Source organism: Acinonyx jubatus, chromosome F2 (assembly GCF_027475565.1).
Source record: "Acinonyx jubatus isolate Ajub_Pintada_27869175 chromosome F2, VMU_Ajub_asm_v1.0, whole genome shotgun sequence".
NCBI classification, from domain to species: domain Eukaryota; kingdom Metazoa; phylum Chordata; class Mammalia; order Carnivora; family Felidae; genus Acinonyx; species Acinonyx jubatus.
This window is the reverse complement of record NC_069394.1, coordinates 35,395,041-35,417,998: the sequence shown is the minus strand read 5'-3', so window position 1 is coordinate 35,417,998 and position 22,958 is coordinate 35,395,041. Positions and strand designations below refer to the sequence as shown.

The following is a 22,958-nucleotide window of genomic DNA, read 5'->3' as shown; positions in this document are numbered from 1 at the left end:
ACTACAACAGAAGTGGATCCTGTCCCTCCTGTTCTAGAGCCTACACAAAGGATCACAACTCTGTCTATATCTTGAGTGTACCCCAGTGAGACCCATTTCAGATTTCTGACCTCCAGAACTGTTAGATAATAAATTTGTGTTATTTTAAGATTGGGATAATTTATTATAGCAGCAATAGGAAACTAAGACAGGCAAGAATTGTGTACTGAGTACACCTTCTAAGCAAGACTTGATGGAAGAGATAAATAATGAGCTCCTCAAGGAGCTAACAGGACAGAAAAGGGGAGAGAGCAAATAGCCTAGGAGAAGCACAGCAAAGTGCCATATGGCCTCAGGGGAGGGAAATGTCCCTCCCAGTTGGGAGTAAACCCACTGCTAGAAAACCTGCTGCAGTGTCTTTACAGCAGCCTTCCCAGAAGGCAAAGGCCTGCGCTAGTTGAACTTTGGTCATTCCATCAAGTCCTCTGATTCTAGAAATTCTATCTACAAAAAGACTTGCATTGCAAAAATGGTATTTTCAAGAGCTGGCCTGAGTGTGGCTCAGGTCAGAGAACATACTGAATGACAAGCAAGAAAAGAAACCAAGGGACCACACTGCTCTCTTGCTATCATCTACAGTTAAGATCTGACCCAGCATTACAGGAAAGGGTACACTCTCAGATGGGCTGGAATGAGATGGCTCATATCCAAAGCTATCTGGACGCCTGTCCTATCAAACCTGCCTTGAGGTTGTCTTAGTTTCTTATACTCTTACCTGTGGGAAGCCACAACGGTTTTCATTATGGTACCAACCAAACAACCAAAGTGTGAAGTTCTCTCTGAAGAAGCAGAGTAACCACTAAAAAGGCACTGAATGGAGACTCAGGGGCTACACAAATCCCAGCACCTCACCACTACTACCAAAACAATCTAGGAGTCAAACTCATCACCAAAGCTGTTAGGGCTGTGACTCTTTTACATGTAAAATGAGATGTTCGATTATTGAATTTCCCATAGTGTTAAGTTGCCAATATCCTTGGAGTTCAGCCCAGATATCAGCAACCTCATCAAGAAGAAGTGAGAGCCCACAGTGCCCGGAGGCACTTGTGCCAGGGCTAGAAGGAATCCAGAAACAAGACTTCACATTGGCCTTTTCTCCAAACGATTTTTTATAAGGGATTTCACCATGAAATCCTCAATTGCCTAAATATTAATGAAGCAGGGATGGGAGAAGCAATGGCTGTGGGGTAATGGCGGGGGGGTGGGGGGTGGTTACCCTTGCCAAAGGAGAAGAATCACAAGTCAAGATGAAAGGAAAGTTACTGACAAAGCTGTCTGCTTCGGAATGAATAACAGTGGGAGCTCCAAAAGAATGAAGAGAGGCTTGGAGTCAGAGTCACATAGCAAGAGTCCCTGGTTACAGCCTCTGAGCGACCCGGGGCCTCTCCAGTTCCTAAAGTTACCCTACAGGCTCCAGGAGCCACTTCAGCATCATATCAGCAACTTTGCTTTTTGCTGAGCCAGCTTGAGTGGGTATCCCATCATCTGAAAGCAAATAAGCTCTATCTAATACAAACACAATCAGCACATCTTTGTCCTTCACTGAATTAGTGCCATTGATTTCTCAAAACTGAAAAGGACCTTGGGGATTTATCTAGCTCAGTTCGTTCATTCATTCATTCAATCGTTCATTCAAAAATCTTCAGTGAGTGCTCTCTGTGTGTCAGGCACTGTACTAGGCTGGACGACTATAGCAGTGAATAAGAAAGACACCGAAGTTGGCATTTACAGTTACGAAGAATTACACCATTTAATAAGTAACAAGTGACGTAGAATGGGAGCTACCTGGTGCTAGCCCAGGAGGACCTAACTCAGCCTGGCATTTCATAGAAAAACTCCCTGAGAACATGACGCAGGAATGAAGAAGAAAGAGATGAGGGAGACAGTTGAGGAGTTGTGAGAAAGCAGTGAGTTTGAAATCTTGGGGCTGAGAGGTAGCCTGGCACATTAGAGGAGCTGAAAAGAGGCCAGGATGGCAGAATGCGGAGAGGAGTAAGCAGCGCACCATGAGTGAGCTGACTGTGGGGCAGCGTATGTAGGGCTTTGCAAGCCAATGTAGCAAGGCGACTGAATCACTTGCTCAAGGACACACAGCTTGTAGGCGGCACAGAGGAGCCTAAATCATCTAAGCGCTAATATAAAGACCAATTAACATTTTAAAGTAATGTTCTTTTAAGATTTCTTTTCTGGTTCTAAACACAACACATGCTGATTATAGAGCAAACTCAAAGTGGCACAAAGACCACCGTGGAAATGGCCCCTAGGCGTGTGCGTGCAATATACACCTTGCATCATACGATGAACCTGGGCCAATCCATTCTCCCCAGACACTGGATACCTTTAGAAAGACTTAAGGGGCGCCTGGGTGGCGCAGTCGGTTAGGTGTCCGACTATAGCTCAGGTCACGATCTCGCGGTCCGTGAGTTCGAGCCCCGCGTCAGGCTCTGGGCTGATGGCTCAGAGCCTGGAGCCTGTTTCCGATTCTGTGTCTCCCTCTCTCTCTGCCCCTCCCCCGTTCATGCTCTGTCTCTCTCTGTCCCAAAAATAAATAAATGTTGGAAAAAAAAAAAAAAGAAAGACTTAAATTATCAGATTTGTCCAGACTGAGCCATAAAAAAAGTCTCAGGACTAGGGTTCATGGCGAAAATCTGTCCATTACACAAAGGAGCCCATGCCCTTCCCCATATGTCAGCTGCTTGCCCATTTTTACTGCATAAAACTGTAGATTTGAAGATAACCTAGTGATTATACACAGAAAAGTGTCTCGAAAAAAATGATATCCACACATCCCCCCCATTTCTTCATGGCTTCGTCTCCAGGAAATTTCTAGACATTTCAAAATCAGAAGATGGTGTTTCTATCCTCTGACCACAGAAGCCATTTAGAATGCCTCTGTCTCTCTCCCCACTCCTGGCTGCTCCGGTTCCTTGGTCAAACCCAAACTGAGTGTTTATGGTAAGGATTCATGCAGCGGAATAGAAGCCCCCTGTTCTTCCTCCTGGGAAGGTGCCCTGCAAGCCTAAAGGAACCAGCGTTCCCCCCCCCCCCCAGGTGGCATGGCAAGCGACAAGCCCTGGGAAGCCTGGGGAGCAGATAAAGCGCTTGATTAAGATGCCATCCTCTTCACAGCTAATTGGCAGATCGTTTTAGGAGTTCATGCCTTAGAATTTGTTCTTTCCTGATTGTCATTTTGTTTCCCTGCCACCCATTAAATGAGTCTCTTTGCCTGTCCTAGTGGTTCCCAACCCAATAATAATTATGGTTTCAGCCTCTTGCCTTGAGTTTCTGACAGCATAAATAATGCAGGTGCACAGAAATAAAGTGTAGCTATGCTGGCTTTTGCTTCTTTAGCCAATCAGCTACCCCCGCCCCCCCAAATAAAAGTAAAGAGACTGAATTGATAGATGCATTTGACCGTCCAGCTGCCAAGAGGGCATTGCCAACAATGAGGATTTCAGAATAATAACCCTAAAGAGAGAAGGTTCAGAGCGTCCCATTCACTGTGGCCGCGGGCCTCCTGAAAGAGGCATTGTTCTCAGCAGGTCAGGTAGAAGAGCCCTCCCATGAATGCAGCATTCTGAGGAAACGCGAAGCCATCCTTTTTTTTTTTTTTTTTAACCATCTGACACCAGAAATTTCAAACGTGATTTGGTTCTTAGGGAGCAAGACTATACCCTCACAGGTGTGGAATAATCAGGCATCTAAGAACAGCAGTTTCTCCGAAAACAGCTGCAGAAAGGATAAAGATACAAGTCGTCCGTTTTAAATCTGTGCCATGGACTCCCCAGCTTAATGTCTGCATTCTGAGAGCTGGGGGGAGGGCTGTGAAATTGGGCTTTCCAGCTGCTGGAAAGAGGAGGGGCCCTAATATGAGGGCGTTGCCTTGTGCCTGAAATACAGTTTTTAAAGTGCCCAAGTTTTAAGAGGATAGAATGTGGCACAGTGAAATGCTCAAAATAAAATATTCACCCGTTCCATGATCCCGCACAAGCCCTTTCCCCCATTCGCCACCCCCCGCCTCATGTTTTCTTCTAACCTTTAATTTGACAAAGAAAAAAAGTAAATATAGGGAGGACTTTGGGGGCTTGTTTTACACTCGGCACTGTGCTGAGTACTTCATGTAAATGATCTCATTTGATCTTCACAATGGCTGCTTGAGGTAAGGATCCTTATAACCAACCAGGGAAAACTCCATCTAAGGAGAGTGGCCATCATTTGCCTGAGATGCCTGACCTAATTTGTACAGTTAGACAGTTCACACAAGAGCTGGCACTCAAAATCCAGAAGCCAAAGGTTTTCAGAGCCAAAGGTTTTCCCTTTTTTCCACTCAACGTGGGCTAATGAATGCCTTCTACAAGCCTTCAAAGTCTCCATATATTTCCTTTTCAGTTGCTATGCAAATGCCAATGAATGGATACGGACGGTATAGTTAACCATTCCCTGACTCCCGCAGAATTCAGCTGCCTCTAGATTTTCCCTATTATAAATGCCACATACAAACATCTTCACACATTTACTTTTTCCTTTGATTTATATCCTGAAGAATAATTCTAATGAGAGTGATTACAAAGTCTTAGGTATGAAAAGTTTGTGCCTGTTGATACTATTTCTGTTCAGATTTTTAAATAAACTAATTTAAAAAAATTTTTTTAATGTTTATTTTTGAGACAGAGAAAGAGCATGAGCGGGTGAGGGGCAAAGAGAGAGAGAAACATAGAATCTGAAGGAGGCTTCAGGCTCTGAGCTGTCAGCACAGAGCTTGATGGGGGGCTCAAACCCACAAACCACGAGATCATGACCTGAGCTGACATTGGACGCTTAACCAACTGAGCCACCCAGGTGCCCCAATAAACTGTTTTAACTGACAGTAGCAAGAAGCAAATATACCACTTCTCCAAAGCTTGTCAGCACTGTATCAGATATATACGTTTATATATATGTCATATATATAATGATACATATTTGTTTATTTATTGTTCTTAGTTTAATAAGTGCCACATAATAACGTGTCATCACTTGGATTTTTATTGCCTGACCGAGCGGACAGGTGGAACATATTTTTACATATGTGTTGTCATTTGTGCTTCCTTGTCTATATGTTATATTTAAGACCTCTGGTCCTTTATTCACTGAGACCCAGATTTCGATCCCTCACCAGACATCGCTTGGTGCATTCCAAAACTGATCTTTCTCTCCCCTATTCCCAACCCACCCTGGTGAAATGATGATGATGATGATGATGATGATGATGATGATGATGATGATATCACCTCTATGTTAATCCTACCTAAATCCCTTCCTTCCTCATGGGTTTTGCCCAAGACAATGAATACTAGAAAAGACATATAGAACCTTGTGCTACAAAGAGATTCAAGCAAAGAGCTCTAGAAGTTCAAGATGGCTATCTCCACCCGCTGGAGAGTACAGTTTCTTGGAGCTTGTAGTAATATTACAGTGGGAAGTATACCTTGGCAACGTATTCATAAGTCTTATTCTCTCCATATCCAGGTATTCCCTGGGTTGTGAATAAAAAATCCTTTATGTTTTTGAGGAGAGAAGGCCACCGTGTGCTGGCTGGAATGTGTTGGGTGGAGTTCTTGCCCCAGCTCTGGAAATGAAGAGCTGTGAAGCTTTTTGTGGGATACTGCTTTCTAGGGGGACAAAAGTAATTCCTACCTCATAAGGTTGTCGTAAGTCTTAAATGAGAAATATTTGTGCATCACCTGGCATCTCTGTAAAAGCACGTCAAACGGCAGTTGCCTCCCCCCAAAACTTTCTAAGGAAACAAATTATAAAAGATAAACCACAGAACGTATTGCTTGATATTTTCCAGTCATGCCCTGCCCTTAAATATCAAATAAATGAAAGCTATTTAGAAGTTAAAATCGTTTAGAAACTTTAAAGAGAGCCGTGTGAACGTGTAGTTATTGACACACTGGGTCGTTCCTTGTCAACTTCGTCTAGAACATACCTCAGCTCTGTGTGAAGGACAGAAGTGAGCTGGTCACTGGCCTATTTGCCCTTGACTCCATTCCTTCCCTTCTCTGCTCAGCTCTGTTTTGCAGGGAGTGGACCCTGCAAGTTCCACTCTCCGGAATCCTGCCAGCTGACTGCTAACTAGATCCAAGCAGTGGGAGACACTGGTGTGTGTCCGGAGGCGAGAAGCCATCGTTCCCTTCTGCTTCCGGCCACGCATCCAGCAGGGTGGGTCAGTTCCGACAGGGGCCACAGCAGGTGGCTCTGGGCTCCAGTGGTGCTGACTATTCAGCAGCATCAGGAGGCTTGGCAGCAAAAGCAGACTCCAGCAGCTGCCAGGAGTGTGCGCCTGGGATCCGGGACGCCACCGCCACCCTCGTGTCTTCCGGTAGCAGCTGATTCACACTCTCATCCCTGAATTAACCCACCTCCCCTTCTTTGTTCCTTCGGGCCTTACTTTTAAAATCAGTCCCATTTTGGGGCGCCTGCGTGGCTGTGGGTCAAGCAACCGACTTCAGCTCAGGTCGTGATCTCGCGCTCCGTGAGTTCGAGCCCCGCGTCGGGCTCTGTGCTGACAGCTCAGAGCCTGGAGCCTGCTTCGGATTCTGTTCTCCCTCTCTCTGCCCCTCCCCTGCTCACACTCTGTCTCTCTCTCTCAAAAATAAATACACATTAAAAGAAATTTAAAAAATAAAATAAAATTAGTCCCATTTTAAATCTCCTTTGACATACTTAGTTTGTATTTTCTTTCTTTTTTAAAAAAATTTTTTAAATGTTTTTGTTTATTTTTGAGACAGAGACTGAGCGTGAACAGGGGAGGGGCAGAGAGAGGGGGAGACACAGAATCGGAAGCAGGCTCCAGACTCCGAGCTGTCAGCACAGAGCCCAACGCGGGGCTCGAACTCGCAAACCATGAGATCACGACCTGAGCTGAAGTCGGACACCTTAACCGACTGAGCCACCCTCGCGCCCCAGTTTCTATTTTTCTAATTAAACCTTTACTGATATAATTAGTTAAAAAGTGAATGAGAAATCCCTTTCTGATGACCAAAATCATACTTGACCCAACAAAGCCCATAACATGCAGTCTAGCTGTTTTTATGAACCTTGTGAGGATATAAAAATGTCCTTTGATATTTTGCATTTCTGTAGAGTTCAAAAGTTTTCTGATGACAAATGGTACCTTCTCACGGAATGCCAGAATCATTCTGGTAAGTAGTTATAGTTTTAGGAAATTAAAAAGATAGTGAGAATGTACAATGTTAAAAAAAATTTCCTGATGTTAGCAAGGCCATTAAATTTTCTACTTAATCAAAAGAAAAGAAAAAGAGAGGGCTAAGAACTGGCTGAAAAACTAGGTCTTAGAACTCCTGTTTAAAAAACTGCAATTCTGGGGTGCCTGGGTGGCTCAGTCGGTTAAGCTTCTGACTTTGACTCAGGTCATGATCTTGTAGTTTGTGAGTCCAAGCCCCGTGTCAGGCTCTGTGCTGACAGGTCAGAACCTGGAGCCTGCTTTGGCTTCTGTGTCTTCCTCTCTCTCTGGCCCTCCCCAACTTGTGCTCTCTCTTCTCTCTCTCTCCCTCTCTCTCTCTCAAAAATAAATAAACATTGAAATTTTTTTTTTAAAAACACTGCAATTCTATGAGGCACCCACATGAAAAACAAGAAGAATCCTTCAATGTTCTTCCTTCAAGTCTAAGTTTCCACATATAAGGCCTCGCCATTGGCAAATATCAGTCCATCCGACATCCTGAGTTTGGTCCAGGATAATTTCAAGAGCTCGTTAGGACAAAGGTATTAACAACATTTGTGACCAATCCAGACAAGACTTTGAGCAGATACAAATGTAAAGATCATCAGTCTCCAGGCTTCTAATGGTCAACAGCATGGAGAAAAAAACATTTCTAGAAAGAAGGAACCAATGGATGTTTACAGGTCTGATAGGTTCTCAAAATACTAGAAAATTCAGACTGTACTCAGATTGTGCTGCTCTTTAACTGGGGGTTAAGATCAGAATGCAGGCAAGCCCTAGAGAGAAGCCATAAAATTCTCTGAGTGTGGTGGAAGAGGACAACCACCCACTGTCGAAATAATTATATAGGGCAATGCCAATGGAGTCAACTGAAAAAGAAAATTCTGGAAAGATCCCTCAGTCCGCCTTCCAAAATCCTAGGAAGAAAATTAAATGTAGCAGCTTCCATATTGATCTACATGGGGCCAGTTTGCCTTGCAAATTTTTATTTCCCTTTGATCAGCTGTCAAAAGAAACAATGTAAATCCTACAATTATCTTGAACAAAATGTCATTTAATTGTCACGAAACGTCTATATTCAGTCAATTGTTTCTTTGTTCTGATCTCAAAAATAAGGGAAGAAAAAAATACCTTCTGTCAGTAGAGCACAGAACCTATGCTCTATTCTAACTGTGATCTTGGCCTGCTCCCAGCCTCTATATAGAAGCTGGAATATGTTATTATTACTGGCAGTATTTATTACTGATAAGTGCCAACTTTCCTATCTATTGAGCACTTTCCGTTTCCAGTGGCCTTTTGTACCATGGTCCTGATGGGGCCCATGGCTGTGTCCATGAAGGAAACATTCCCATTGCTATTCTCATAGGGTGATAACAGCTTCCAAATTACAAATAAAACCACACTAGGGTACAAATATGCAAAGATCCTGTTTTCCCTTAACAACTCATTAGAAATTTATCTTCTTGTTTTATATAAATCCTTTTTTTTTTTTTTTTTTTTTTTTTTTTTTGGCTGAACCACTGTTCCTACCATCTCTTCAGACAGTGGGTTCATTAAATTTACTTCTCTCCTTCATCAATAAGACCAGCTGAAAAGGGCAAAGAATTGAGCGACTACTGTTTGCCCAGTAGTGTGGACATCTTTTATATTACCTCTTTTACTTAATCCTGACATGCATGCTGTGAGTTGAAAGTCTTATCCCCTCTTATAGGTGACACAACTGAAGGTAATCAACTTGACACGAGTAGAAGCAGAATGAGATGAACCTGACATTTGAACCCGGGTCTGTTTGACCTGCAAATGTAAGCTCTTTTGAGTGTGCCACACTATGGTAGTCAGACTGGACAGAGGTCATCATCATTCCATACAAACTAATAATAAGTCACATGATACCAAAGAGAAATCTCTAGGTTCTTAAGTGCCAGCATCATTCATAGTGAACTTTCCTTCTGAAACGTGATAGGGAATCTTTTCCAAGAGGCAATTATATTGGCATCATTTCCCCTCCTCTCCCTTCTTTGTGACGTGTATCAGCTGACTATGCCCACAGATGCAGCCTGCAGAACTTGACAGTCATATCCTACCCTGCGGCGATCCCTCCAGGTTTAGAGGCCACACTGTCTTCCAGCAGCACTTCCCAAAAGGCAAGCCTGAGATCACTTCCTGCATCTGTTGTCACCTCTGAGCAGAAGGCTGGGTCATCCAATTAAGTCAGCACTCAGTAAGGGTGCTCCTCTACCTCTAGTGTGCACAGGACAGTGTGCCAGGGCTCCTTGCCTAGAGGGCTTGTCCTTGAGGATCCACCAGTCACTGCATTCATACAAGGAACAGCCTGAGGGCTACGGAAGTGTGACAACATCTATAAAGACACAGAGGGGCAGCCCCAACAGAAGGAAGATTCTTGAGTAATCTCGTTGGATCTGGGCCACCACAGAATGTGGATAAATGGAGAGTAATATGATCCTTAGGATGTGTTTTTCCACCATGACTACGACAGCTCAAGAAAGAAGCTAAGGTCATTCTGAATTGGATCTCAATCATACTTGGGCCCCCAAGTTAAGTCAGACTCCCTCGAAGCTGTGGAGCTAAGTGGCAGGTTATCCTATGGCAGGATAATGTGCCAAGTCATTAATTTCAGTTCTGTCCTTGCTATGCTTTCACACCTCTGTTTAAAAAAAAAAAAAAAAAAAGTAGGCCGGGACACCTGGGTGGCTCAGTCACTTTAGCAGCTCAGGATTTTGGCTCAGGTCATGATCTCATAGTTCATGGGTTTGAGCCCTGGGTCAGGCTCTGTGCTGGCAGCACGGGGCCTGCTTGGGATTTTCCGGCTCCCTCTCTCTCTGCCCCTTAATGACTCCCTCTCTTTCTCTCCCTTAAAACAAAACAAAACAAAACAAAACAAAACAAAACAAAACAAAACAAAACAACAGTAGGCAGAATCTGAGTTCCCTTGACTGAGAGCAGGGATCTGCAAACCTTCTGTAAAAAGCCAGATAGTAAATATTTTAGGCTTTGCAGGCCTATCTACCTTTGTCCAAGTACTTAACTCTGTTGTTAACAGCAAAAAAGCAGCCCTAGACAATAAATAATGGGCATAGTTGTGTTCAAATAAAACTTTATTTAAAAGTTAAACAGGAGGCAGGCTGGATTTAGCCACAGGTCATAGATTTCTGACTCCTGACTTAGAGGATTTAGATCTCAAGGCCAAAAGATATTAACTAGAGACTATCTCCCTTATGGTTTTTGTTTCCAGAAATGTAAGCTCATGAAACGTGATCAGAGGAGAGGAGAGGAGAGAGTTGAGGGCCTTTGGAAGTCAGAGAAAATCACTGAAGTATAATGATAAAATATTTCCAAGGTTCATGGGGTTCTATTAATAGCTGGGACCAGCCCCTACCCCAGCATCTAAAATAAATGGGGATATGGTATGAAACCCAAAGAGAAATGCCTTCATGGTCTACCCAATAAGGCTGAACCCTGGGAATCAGGTTATTTATCTTCGGTAATAAGTTCCATTCCTAAATGGGGCATGGTAGCAAAAAAACCCAAAAAAACAAAAAAAACACAACAACAAAAACCCACAACACTTCAGGAGACTACAGGAATTTCAGTAATGAGCATTTATTTCAGCTAAGAGCACTTTACCATCCTGAGTGTTTTGCTCTGCAAAAGACTTCCCGGATCTTCCCAGGATTCCTAGATTGGAGGGTCAGCAATGTATCTGGATGAAGAAAGGTCAAGTAAAGCTGAGATGAAAATCATATTTAATTAGATTTTTCATCATGCGTAGTGTAAAATCATCTGCTACGTGCCCAATAGTGCAAATTACTCTTGCTCTTAATTCTTTCAGGGAAAGAGAGAGGGGGAAGAGAGACAGAGACAAACAGAGAAGGGGAGAAAGAGAGATAGAGAGAGAGATGAATATGCATGTAGATGCTTTGGAATCTTTGGATAGATCGAATTTTAACCATAAAGTAAGTAATGCAAGATGGCTCAGTAGTATATTTTCCTTTCAACTACTGTTTACTATTTATAAAAGCGCTTATTGGCAAACAAACTGTCACAGCCTAATTTAGAAGGGTTTTTGGTTAGCAGTTGAGCAGATATTGGGGTACCCCGTAAACCATCTTGCCTCGGCTTCAAAAGCACTCTTGTGCAGAGTCATTGCTGAAATATTCACAGAGAAATTTCAAGACCACATAACTGTTCTTTTGGTGTATAAATAAATAGCTATCCAAGAAATAGATGAAAGCTTAGTTCACTACTCTGTTAGTGTATTAGTTTCCTGCGGCTGCTGTAACAATATTGCCACAAACTTGATGACATAAAACATCAGAAATTCATTCTTTTAGAGTTCCGGAGGGTACAAGACTGAAATATGTATTTCTGGGCCAAAATAAAGTTGCTGGCAGGGCCAAGCTCTCTCCAAAAGCTCTAGGGGAGATTCTGTTCCTTGCCACTTGCAGCTTTTGGTAGCTGTCAGCTTCTTCTGTCACTAAAGTATCTGCCCTGTGTCACCTTGCCTTCTCTTCTGTGTCAGATCCCCCTCTGCCTTTCACTTACAAGGACACTCACGATTGCGGTTAGGACCCACCCAGATAACCCAGGATAATATCCCACCTCAAGATCCTTAACTTAATCACGCCTGCAAACACCCTTTTCCACATCTGGTGGTTCTGGGGGTGCGGACCTGATACTCTTAGAAGCTACTATCCAATTTACTGTAACCATCCAGCCTAACAAGTCCTGGAACCAATAGTATTTAAGATTAATATTTACGATTACAGCTTCTGCCTTGTTTCTGTGATCATGTGGATCTGTGACACCCTCCGATGGCGGGAGAACTTCCCAAAGATACAGATACATAGATACCCATAGATCATCACCACGTTGTGCCACTCAAAGGATCCATGCTGCATTCGGTGGGAAAGGCATGTCCTGGAATTGAGCAATACTGTGGCTCCAAGTATTACATCACATTGAAATGGTTTCATGTCTGACCCAAATACCCAGAGCTGTGCTGGGAAAGGAAGGATTCTTTTAAAATCAGCCTCTGGGACCAAGAATATACTCCCCCAATCATCCTCTTCCTCATAATAACACACTGTCAACCACTACATTTTTCCTTTAGTTCTTAAACAAATTGCATCTTCTATTTCAACCACCTTGTACTCACAACTTGAGATTTCGTTCTGTAGAACTCCCCAGATGGGCACAATTTATTTCCCGAAAGGAGATTTTATGATTTTCCCCCTTTTTAAAAATGTGTATTTGTTTTTGAGAGCGCGTGCACACGCAAGAAGGGGAGGGGCAGTGAGAGAGGGGGACAGAGGATCCGAAGCAAGCTCTGTGCTGACAGCAAAGAGCCTGGTGCGGGGCTCAGACTCATGAACCCTGAGATCATGACCTTAGCCGAAGTCAGACACTTAACCAACTGAGCCACCCAGGTGCCCCTTATGATTTTTCTGAGTGAGCACTGTGATAGGTGCCGGGAATGCAATGGGCAGGTGGAGGAGACAAAAGTAATAATAAGTAGATGACTTCAATATAACATGGCGACTGAGAACTAACTCCACCACCTTCCACCACCCCCCTCGGACCATTTCTCACCTTGATCACTGCACTGTCTCCTAACAGGCCTCTACTTCTGCACTGGCCCCATGTTATGGACTGAATGCTTATATAGAACCCCCCTCCACCCAAACTGGTATGTTGAATCCCTACCCCCTAATGTGATGGTAGTAGGAGGTGGGCTTCACGGGAGGTGCTTAGGATGAGACGAGGCATGAGAGTGGAGCCCTCCCGAAGGCATTAGTGCTCTTATAAGAGTCCCAAGAGTGCTCGCTTCCCCTCTCTGCTCTCCACAGTGTCAGGATAAGTCAGCAGTCTACAGCCTGGAAAAGGACCCTCACCAAATCCCAGCCACGCTGTCACTCTGATCTCAGACCTCCAGCCTCCAGAAATAAGAAGTCAACTTCTATTGTGTACAAGCCACCCAGTCAGTCTCTGGCACTTGGTCACAGCAGTCGGAACAGTCTAAGACACCCCACTCAGTCTATTCTCTGTAACACAGCCAAAACAATCCTGTGACAACCCATGTCAAACCAAGTCATATCCCCTGCACAGAACCTACCAGGGATTTCCCATCTCACTTGGAGTAAAAGTCAAAATCTTTGCAAGCCTCCCGAGACTCTGTCGGACTGCTATTGCTAGCCCTACTCCCCAGCATTTCACCTGTCTGACTTCAACTACTTCCTCTCCTCCTTAACTAAACCCAGAGCACAATCCTTCCTCAGGGCTTTCGTCCTTAATGTTCCCTCTGTGCCGTAAGCTCTCTCCCCAGAACCTGCAGGACTCACGCTCTTAACCTCTTTATGATGCTGACTCCAGCATCATTCTCAGTGATGCTTCCTCTGATTGCTGGATTAAAAATTGCAGTGTATTCCCTGCAATGTACAACCTAATATCTTTCTCTCCTTTGTTTTTTCCCATAACATTTATCATTGGCCAATTTATTATATGTCTTACTCATTTTTTAAAGTGATGTATTTTCCCTGTGTACAATGTAAGTTTCCTGAGAGCTGGGATTATTGATGGTTTTGTTCACTGTCTATTTTGTATACCCACTATCTAGAATGCTGACATCCAGTAAATGATGAACACATATTTGTCGGATGGAAGGGTGATGAATGGCTGGCTGGATGGATGGGAGGATGCACAGATGGAAAGATAGGTGGATGAATGGGTGGATGTCTACACAGGGTATTACGGGAGTGAAAGATGAGGACACACAACCTAGCCGGAGGCAATGGGCTTTAGGAAGGCAAATACTCCCCTCCCCTGGTCACACTCTTCATGGGTTAATTAGACAATGATTATTATATCTCTTTCCCACTTTCATTCTTCATGACAGTTTAAAGTGTTAATTTTAATTTTTCCAAAAGCTGTTTTTCTAGATAGCCTAATTGTCACTGCATAAAAGGTCAGCCTATTGGGTCTCATCTTTTAATAAAAGAAAAATGAATAAGTCATCTAGAGTCCAACAATTCCTTTACAGTATTTTGACAGAAGATAACGGATTTACAGGGAGCCTTTACGCATTGCACAAGATTTTCATGGTCACTATCCATTTTATTCCACAGTGTTATAAAGACTCCACTATATTTTACAGGCCTGGTTTTTATAAAGTTAACCTATGTTAGTTACATCCTGTAACATTTTGTGTATTTCTGGCATTAACTGTTTGTTACAAGAGCTTTCCTCTGTATGATTCAGCGAATGAATCATTTGGTCCTATCTTTATCTCGGTGGTCATATTCACCTAAAGTTTTCCATAAAACACTTTTTAATTAAAGAAGCAATTTAACTGTTGAAGATATATCATTCCCAGTGCATTTTCCTCTATGTGGTACACACACATGCACACACAGGCGTACCCACACACACATACAATGTAAAGTGGTTCTTTAAATTCTGAATTATTAAAACAGAATCTAGCAAATACTCTAGGCTGAAACATATTGACAGCATACATGTTTTTATACCACTACACAACAAACATCCCACACTGCATCATCTGTTCTGATCCTTGCTTCTTCAGACATCCTGCAATATTTTCTTCTTCTATTCCAATAGTAGGAGCTCACCAAAACAAAGGTATTTTGTTTGTCACTATAAATACTTTTTATGTATTACTTCAACCATCTTTAACAGCATCAGGAAGAGCAAGTATTTACCCAGTCATATGAGGCTTTTTTTTTTTTTACTAACAAGTAAAAAATCTCAAAAGAGGCTTTTTAAAAAATTTTTTCTAATGTTTATTTTATTTTTGACAGAGAGAGACAGAGCATGAGTGGGGGAGGGGCAGAGAGAGAGGGAGACACAGAATCGGAAGCAGGCACCAGGCTCCCAGCTGTCAGCACAGAGCCCGACGCAGGGCTCGAACCCACAAACCGCGAGATCATGACCTGAGCCGAAGTCGGACGCTCAACTGACTGAGCCACCCAGGCGCCCCTCAAAACAGGCTTTAAAATATTTGTCAGTAAATTTGGCAAACATTTTAAGTACTGTTGAGGGGCTCCTGGCTGGCTCAGTTGGCAGAACATGTGACTCTTGCTCTTGGGATTGTAAGTTCAAGCCCCATGCCGGGCGTAGAGATTCCTTAAAAAGAATAAAATCCTAAAAAAAAAAAAAAAAAAGTACTGGGGCACCTGGGTGGCTCAGTCAGTTAAGCATCCAACTTTGGCTCAGGTCATGATCTCACGGCTCGTGGGTTTGAACCCCACGTTGGGCTCTGTGCTGACAGCTCAGAGCCTGGAGCCCGCTTTGGACTCTGTGTCTCCCTCTCTCTCTGCCTCTCCCCTGCTCATGCTCTGTGTCTCTTTCTTTCAAAAATAAATAAACATAAAAAAACATTAAAGTACTGTTGCGAATCACACGTCTCTACCCACCACTGGTGGGGGGGTTGGTAAACTGTAGAGGTTTGTTTCATGTTCTAGATGTTTAGTTTTTAAGTGAATTATTAATCACAGTAACTTCCTAATGTCCTTGAGCTTATATTACAAGACACAATGGATACTTGGGTGACATTCATCATCGAGAATAGGGAAGGTAATTCACTTTGCAAAAATGTTTTGGCAACTTGCTAGCTTGGATGAGATTGTGGTTGTTTTCGGTATTGTATGATGGCTGACAATGAGCATACACCAGCAGTAACAGAAACATCGCTTGGCTGTTTCCTGGGCTTGGTGCGTGCTCGCGTCACTAGCATTACCCCCACTGATCATTTCTTTGCAAGAATCATTCTGGAAGTTGCTTGTTCACTCTGTCAGAGGAAGGAAGACAATGAAATCTTTAAGTTAAACACGGGGCAATGTAAAGCAATGTGCTGAAAGTGGACAAGCAAGCCAGGGGGGGTCTCTCTGCCCCTCGGGGATGTGGGCAGCCCCTCAATCCTCGGGAGACCACATGGGGAATATGTGATGCAGGGATGCCTGACATACAAAAAAATGACAGAATGTGCTAGGCTCAGTCCATATTTAAAATGTTGGTAAAGCTTAATTTTTTTTTCCTTTTTCACTTCTTCTTTTTTATTTTTTAGAAAAAAAAACCTAAATAATTTTCTTTTTGCAAGCAGTAGATTATCTTGTGTACTCTCTAGAGTATAGTGGGCCACTTATTTTAGGGGCCACTGATCTAGTGGGAAGAGTACTAGCCACTTAGAGGGAAATTTCCTCATAAGCCTGCCAAGACAATGGTCTGTAAACTAAAAAGCCACAGCAGTGAAATAAATGATTTTTACTGTTCAGGAAGATCTGTCTACCTGTGTCACTTAAATTATCTTAAACTAAGTCCATTGCCTTTTTGTGCACTCACTCTCAAAGCAATCCCCAATTCCCCAGAGAATCAGAATTGCGATAACCTGATAGACGAAACTTACCAAAGGATATCTGAAACCCTGAGTAGATGACTGCTTTGTAGCCTTTTCCATGAACCCCAAGAACCACCTCCTGAGGTCACAGACACCACACCCCCGCCCCCCAGACATCTTCTCTTCTGCCCCAAGAGTCAAGCCCCACTGAGCCCTCAGCACAGCCCGCTCAGTGGGAACTGCCATGTACTCCTTCTGACCTCATCTAGAATATTGCAGAATTAGATGACCAACCACGGTTCACAGTGGGCTCCACTCCCATCATTTCAGCCTGAACCCACAGAAGCCCTAGTCCTTGTCAAGAAGTCCAAATTTCTCATGACTCCAGAGGCATAAAGATTCTCACAAAGCAGCCCTGATTCTTAGAGTGTCTCTTTTATCAGCAACAATGGAAACATTCTCCTTTATGTTTGCCAGTACAGATAAAGTCCTGTTGAACAAAGAGTCCTCTTGAACAAACCAGATCTGCCTCTAGGTTTTGCCAGGGCTGTCTCCTCAGCATAACTCTCCAGACCAAAGAGGAAAGAACATATATGGAGTGGTTCCTATATGCCAGACTTCTCCATCTGGTCTGCATTTGAAGGTAGGTTATATCTCATTTACATGCACTCTACCCTCAATAACAAAGAAATGCAAATCCTTTCTCTACCCCCTCCAGTGGAAAGAAACACTCCTCTCCCCTTCTCCCTCCTTCTCACTCTCCAGGCCCATAAACCCAGGGGCCTCCTATGGGGTCTCTAATAGCCTGACCCTTGTGCCTAAGGCAGGGAGTTCAGACCCATACATGTGACAAAGCATCTTCTTTCTCTGCCCTCAAAAGTACATTGCATTTGATTCTTTTTATCTTGATTTCTACAATTTTTTTGAGTGAAAAGGAGAGAGAGAGAGAAAGAGAGAGAGAGAGAACCCACCCACGCAAGCAGGGGAGGCGCAGAGGGAGAGGGGGAGAGAGAGAGAGAGAGAGAGAGAGAGAGAGAGAGAGAGAGAGAGAGAGAGAGAATCCCAAGCAGGCTCCACACTGTCAGTGCAAAGGTGGACGTGGGGCTCAATCCTATGAACTGTGAGATTGTGACCTGAGCCAAAATCAAGGGTCAGACGCCTACCCAACTGAGCCACTCAGGTGCCCCGCCACAATAATTGTTTTTATTGTTTCCCAGCACATAGGAAGTTTGACAATCAGAAACAATTTCCTTTTTATAATGACAGTAAAATGTTAGAATCAATACATGGGTGACCAAGTCTATTGAATTTATGGTTCTATTTACAGTGAAAATAAAATCTAACATAGCCCCCAAAGAACTAGGCTGCCTCAGGTAGCAATTGCATCAAACCTGAAATATGAGAAATAGGTTATGTTTGTTGTTTTAAAGGAACACCTGACTCCAGGGGCCTACTCAACAACAGACATGTTTGAGATTAATGAGGATTTTTCCTTATATAAACAGTGAAAACTCCAACATAAATATTGTGCATTCTGACCTCCAGATTCCTTGAAGACAACTGTGTTCTTGTCACCCCTGAGAACCTGGTCACGGCCAGGGGTCTGAATAGATGGGGACTCATCATTTACCTGCCAGATCTGAAATGACCAGGTCAGCCATATCTGTCCTGCAGAGGTAAGTCTTTCACTGTTATTTTTAGAAAAGTGCCCAGCTTGGCAAACCATCGGTTTTCAGCCACCACCACCGCACCCCACAGCCTGCATCAGGAGAGACTACAAGGTCATGGTAGCTTGCTCTTAAGATTCTTCCTTGCTACAGCTTCCCCTTGCACTCTGAGAATCTGCCCGGGCCTCAGTTTCCCCATATGCCAGATGAAGGAGTCGGACTAGCCAAGTGCAGCTCAGATTTTAATGCAAGACACAAATCCCCTGGGGATCTTGTTGAATTGCAGATTCGAATTCAGTAGGTTTGGGGTGGGGCCTAAAATTCTGCATTTCTAGCATGGTCTCAGGGGATGCTAATGCTGCTGTCCGTTGCATGGACACACTTTGAGTAGCAAGCAGTTAGATGACTTCTACAGAAACTTCTCGTGCAGCAGTTTTTTCCTATTCAAAATGGTGCAAAAAGGTTAAGCAACAAATGCTGCAACATAATACAGAAAAGCTAAATATCTAAAGAGTGAAGTCTCTTATCCTTAACCCAGTTCAGCAGACTGTCTAATCTGCTTTGGCCAGGACTGTTAATAGGTTAGTTTAACCAAGCACATAGGATCTCCAATGTCTACATATTTATTCACCTTTTTTTCCCCATGACTAATGAAAATGAAATTGTTTTGCTTTTTTTTTTTTAGAATGCTGTTGCCTCAGGAAAATTCAACAATTGGCCCCCAACTCAGACATCGTGAGGCTGAACTGTTATCCAAACTGGAAAGGAGAGAGAGACAGACAGACAGACAGACAGGCAGAGAGGTATTTGAAGGTGGTGAGTATCCCAATTTAAAATAAAATTCATAATGCTCAAAGAGTGAGGAAAACCGTCCCCCTTCTCTTACCTTAAGTTTGGGCTGAAAGGAATAGTTAGCAGACAAGAAAAGCAACTGATCTGAATGAATCTGGGAGTGGTAAAGCTGGCATTCAGCTTTCTCATTCTGGATGAGAGACTGGCTTCTGTGACTTGTAAGAATTGATAGGAAGTTAACCACCTGGGACAGATGACCATTGTTTTGTAATAACCCCAGGGAAGGTAAGTCCACTCTTCCCTCCATAACTGGCAAGGAAGAGGTAGAAAGGGACGTTATTGGTGTCTTCTGGGGGGGGGGGGAAGATTTGTAAATGCTGGAATGGTGCCAGGGTCCATATGTTCAGAACTGGCTGGAGGAAATACAGGGAGCATGGAACAGAGGAAGGAGGGTGTATAAGTGTATGCAAGAGGCATTAATCACCACATGTACTTCACAGCTTTCTCTAGAGTCCACCTGTCTGATGTGTGAGGACATGCCAGTGCCTCCCTGAGAGGATGAGTGTCACCCAGATGCCCAGGAAAAGCCTGCAGGCTTAACATGCCCAAAGTCTGAGCTCATGAGAGCCAGGCTTCAACTTCTGCTGAAAACATCTTTTCCACCAGCAACTAGGCTTTCTCCGTGCTCAGTGCACACACCAGGTGTGGTTAGGCCACCTGCCGGGCCTTCAGTTTCCCAGTTTCCTGGTTCCTCAGTCCTCTCCTTATCCCAACTGGAACTCCATGCTGGCCCTGCTTTAGGTACTGATCTGCTCAAAAACCCATTTGAAAGCCTTCCCCATCCTTCTGGGCTGCTGACTAATGCAGCAAAGGGATCTAAACTGATGCGTAGCATGTATATAGCATTATCCCTTCTAGGAATAGCTTGCATTTGAACAAGGTCTTTGAACAGTGGGGCAATGCCTTACCCCCGAATAGTAACTCCAATGATATAACACAATGAACCCATAGAAGAAACGTGATGGAGAAAATGAGTTGAAGACACTTTATCTACCCATCCTTCCTGAAGGACTAGGTTGATATCAGCCCAGGTTCTGGCCAAGTTAAACTGTACCAAGGGTTTTGAGACAGTGCTCCTTTTCGATATGGCTGGTTTTATCACTTCCACCTGTTGTTGATCGGAGAGGGTTAGAGGTGGGTGAGTGCAGTGAAGGTGCTGGTCAAAGCAACTGGAGGCCCGAGTCCTGAGCTTGCCTCTGCTTCTCATGCGCTGTGAGATCTTGGACAAGTCACCTCATTTCTCGCTAGCCGTGACATCTTCCCAGAAACAAATCTATGCTACACAAGGAGGAGCCTGAAGAGTTGGTGAACAGCTACCTGTCTGTCACCCAGAGTCTCCTCAACTGAACATACCTGGTGACCAAAGATGACAAATTATAGAACGATATTGAACAGTGGTAAGGCAGAATCACATTAGGCCTCGCAACCCAAAGGCTGGCATCACCTGGGGTCTACAAAGGATCCCTGGTGTTCATAAAAAGCATGGTGAGATCCAACCTGCACTACTACTGGATGCCAGAATCACAAAGAAAGTCTCACACAAAGACATGGAGTTCCTCCTGAAAATAATAAATCCATGGATATGATATAAACATTATTTATCCAATGTAGAACTACATTTCATACTGAAAGGAGGAGGCCAGGCTATGGCTCATGGAAGCTTCTCTTTTTCTATTTGAAGAGCAAAGATGAATACAGTCAAGTACAATAAGGGGATTAAGAAAGACACACTGGATTTAACCTATTTCTCTCTTGGCCCAGGACACAGCAGTCATTCTTTTCCACCGTTACTATCACTAATCAGACAGTGACCCAGTTTCAGAGGACATAGGCATTTAGAAACACAAATGAAAAGATATGCAAATTGTGTTCAGTTTTCGGAGGAAAGTTCAATGAAATAGGTCAAAGTATCTGAACCTACACCTATTTCTGCTTCTGAGCAGTACTCACAGGGAGATTTAGTTATTTTCCTGGGCATTGGTGCCTTCACAATTTGCCCATTGCCTGGGCAAATGTAGAAACAGGCCTGGAGGAGTAGTTTCCAAACTGTGTCCTGGGGAACCCCTTGTAGACTCAAATGGAGCAAATCAATGGACATTAGTCCTCATATCCAACTCCACTTTTGTCTCTCTGACATACCATACTTCGGTGTAAAATTTTATTTAAATAAAGGATTCTTCGGCTAAACATCATCTGAAAACCCCCGGTAGACATCACCGCTCATTTCCAATTCTAACATTTCATGATTAGTCCTCATGACTAGAACAATCTCAGTAAAAGCCTCCATTCATCCCACAGTAAGACACTTTTTCAGCTCGAAATTTTAAATTACCGTTAAGAAAGCAAAACTAGGTTGGCCCAATCTCTTAATTCTCTGTATGTGTCTATCAGGAAGTATTTAAGTCTTAAAGTTAGTCTCAGTCGTGTTGAAGAATATACAATGAAATCCTTCATGGCCCGAAGAGAAGAATCTTGGTAGATTCAAAATAATTATTAGTTAAATCAAATTTTTATATATCAAATGTAGATAACCCTAATTTCAAAAATCTCTAATAAATTTGATTTTTAGTGTGACCTCTGACAGTTGTTCTCAAGCCCAGCACCTGCTTTGTCAACCCTGTTGCTTTGATAGAGTTAAGGGATCCTTCTTGTACCAAGATGTGGGGGAACTCTCCATTGCCAATTGCTTCACTGAGATGTACTTTTACAACACCCCAGAGCAACAATAATCTTATTTTCCCATTAGTAATCAAGATATGCTTTCTCATGGTTGCTATTCTTCCTGTGATGTTGAACCTGCATGCCCTGTCTTTGGTTGATGCCATTCCTGAGCTATAAACCCACTGAGAATAAAACAGAACCTTCTCAGTATCTAGCATGGTTCTTTGTGTACAATAGATATCCAATAAATAAGTAAACATTAGTGTAAGACACACGTGACAAAGACCAATATGTGTAAATCAAACCACTTAATTCTATTACCTGCTAACATTTGGATATCAATGCAAGTCCATCATATCTTGTTATATAAACAAAATGTGCCTAGGAACTCCCCAAGTAGGAACTTTGGCTCCAATTTTCAACAGCAAATGTTACTTCCTACTTTTTTTTAAATCTGGACACAATCACTGCCACTGGGGCTCCCACTGGTGTTCACCCCCCCTCATTACTGATAGGCATCACCATTCTCCTCCACAGACAAACCACTGAGATTACAAATATAAATCTTGTTCCCTTAGCCAGCGTTCCCACTTACCTGCAAAAATACCCAAAATAACCAAGTCCAGAGAGATCACTGTGGATCTTCATCAAAACCCTGATCCCTGCCACCAGAGCATGCAACTGGCCCTTGTCTGGGTTATGACAGTCTCTCAACCCAGTGACGGAGACTTCATTGGAATGTCAAGTGAGCTGGCAGAGGTGGCTAATGTTTTATGGGCTGGTAAATGTCTCAAAACAGAAACATATCCTCTGCTGCAATTCTGTGTGCTGCTCTGTCTCTTCTCTCTCCACATGAGGACCTTGAGGCAGGAGTCATATCTATCTTGTTCAGTCTTAGGTGCCCAGGTCCTAGCACAATGTCTAGCATGTGGTAATTGTTGAATGGATGGATAAAAGGCATACAAAGTCAATTGGTGAGCCATTATTGGTATGGTATGTAGCCATTTTTGTTGTGACAACAATCTGATTCTCTAATAGAGTTTAAAAAAAGGTAATATACTTCAAGTTCATATAGCTTTCTGTGGTCATTAGTATTTAAAACTTTCCCCCCAAAATTAACACTTTCAAGAAACAGGAAAAA

At 43.2% G+C, this 22,958-nt stretch overlaps 1 protein-coding gene and 1 long non-coding RNA gene across 6 annotated transcripts in view; one reads left to right on the top strand and one right to left on the bottom strand.

The window, feature by feature from the left end:
- NCALD (neurocalcin delta) overlaps nt 1-22,958 on the bottom strand; it is a 393,861-nt gene that overhangs the window by 91,443 nt on the left and 279,460 nt on the right. The window lies entirely within an intron of this gene.
- On the top strand, nt 17,045-19,120 carry LOC113600634 (uncharacterized). The gene is made up of 3 exons (XR_008292821.1): nt 17,045-17,280; nt 18,183-18,313; nt 18,990-19,120. It is a non-coding gene; the product is annotated as an uncharacterized LOC113600634 (long non-coding RNA).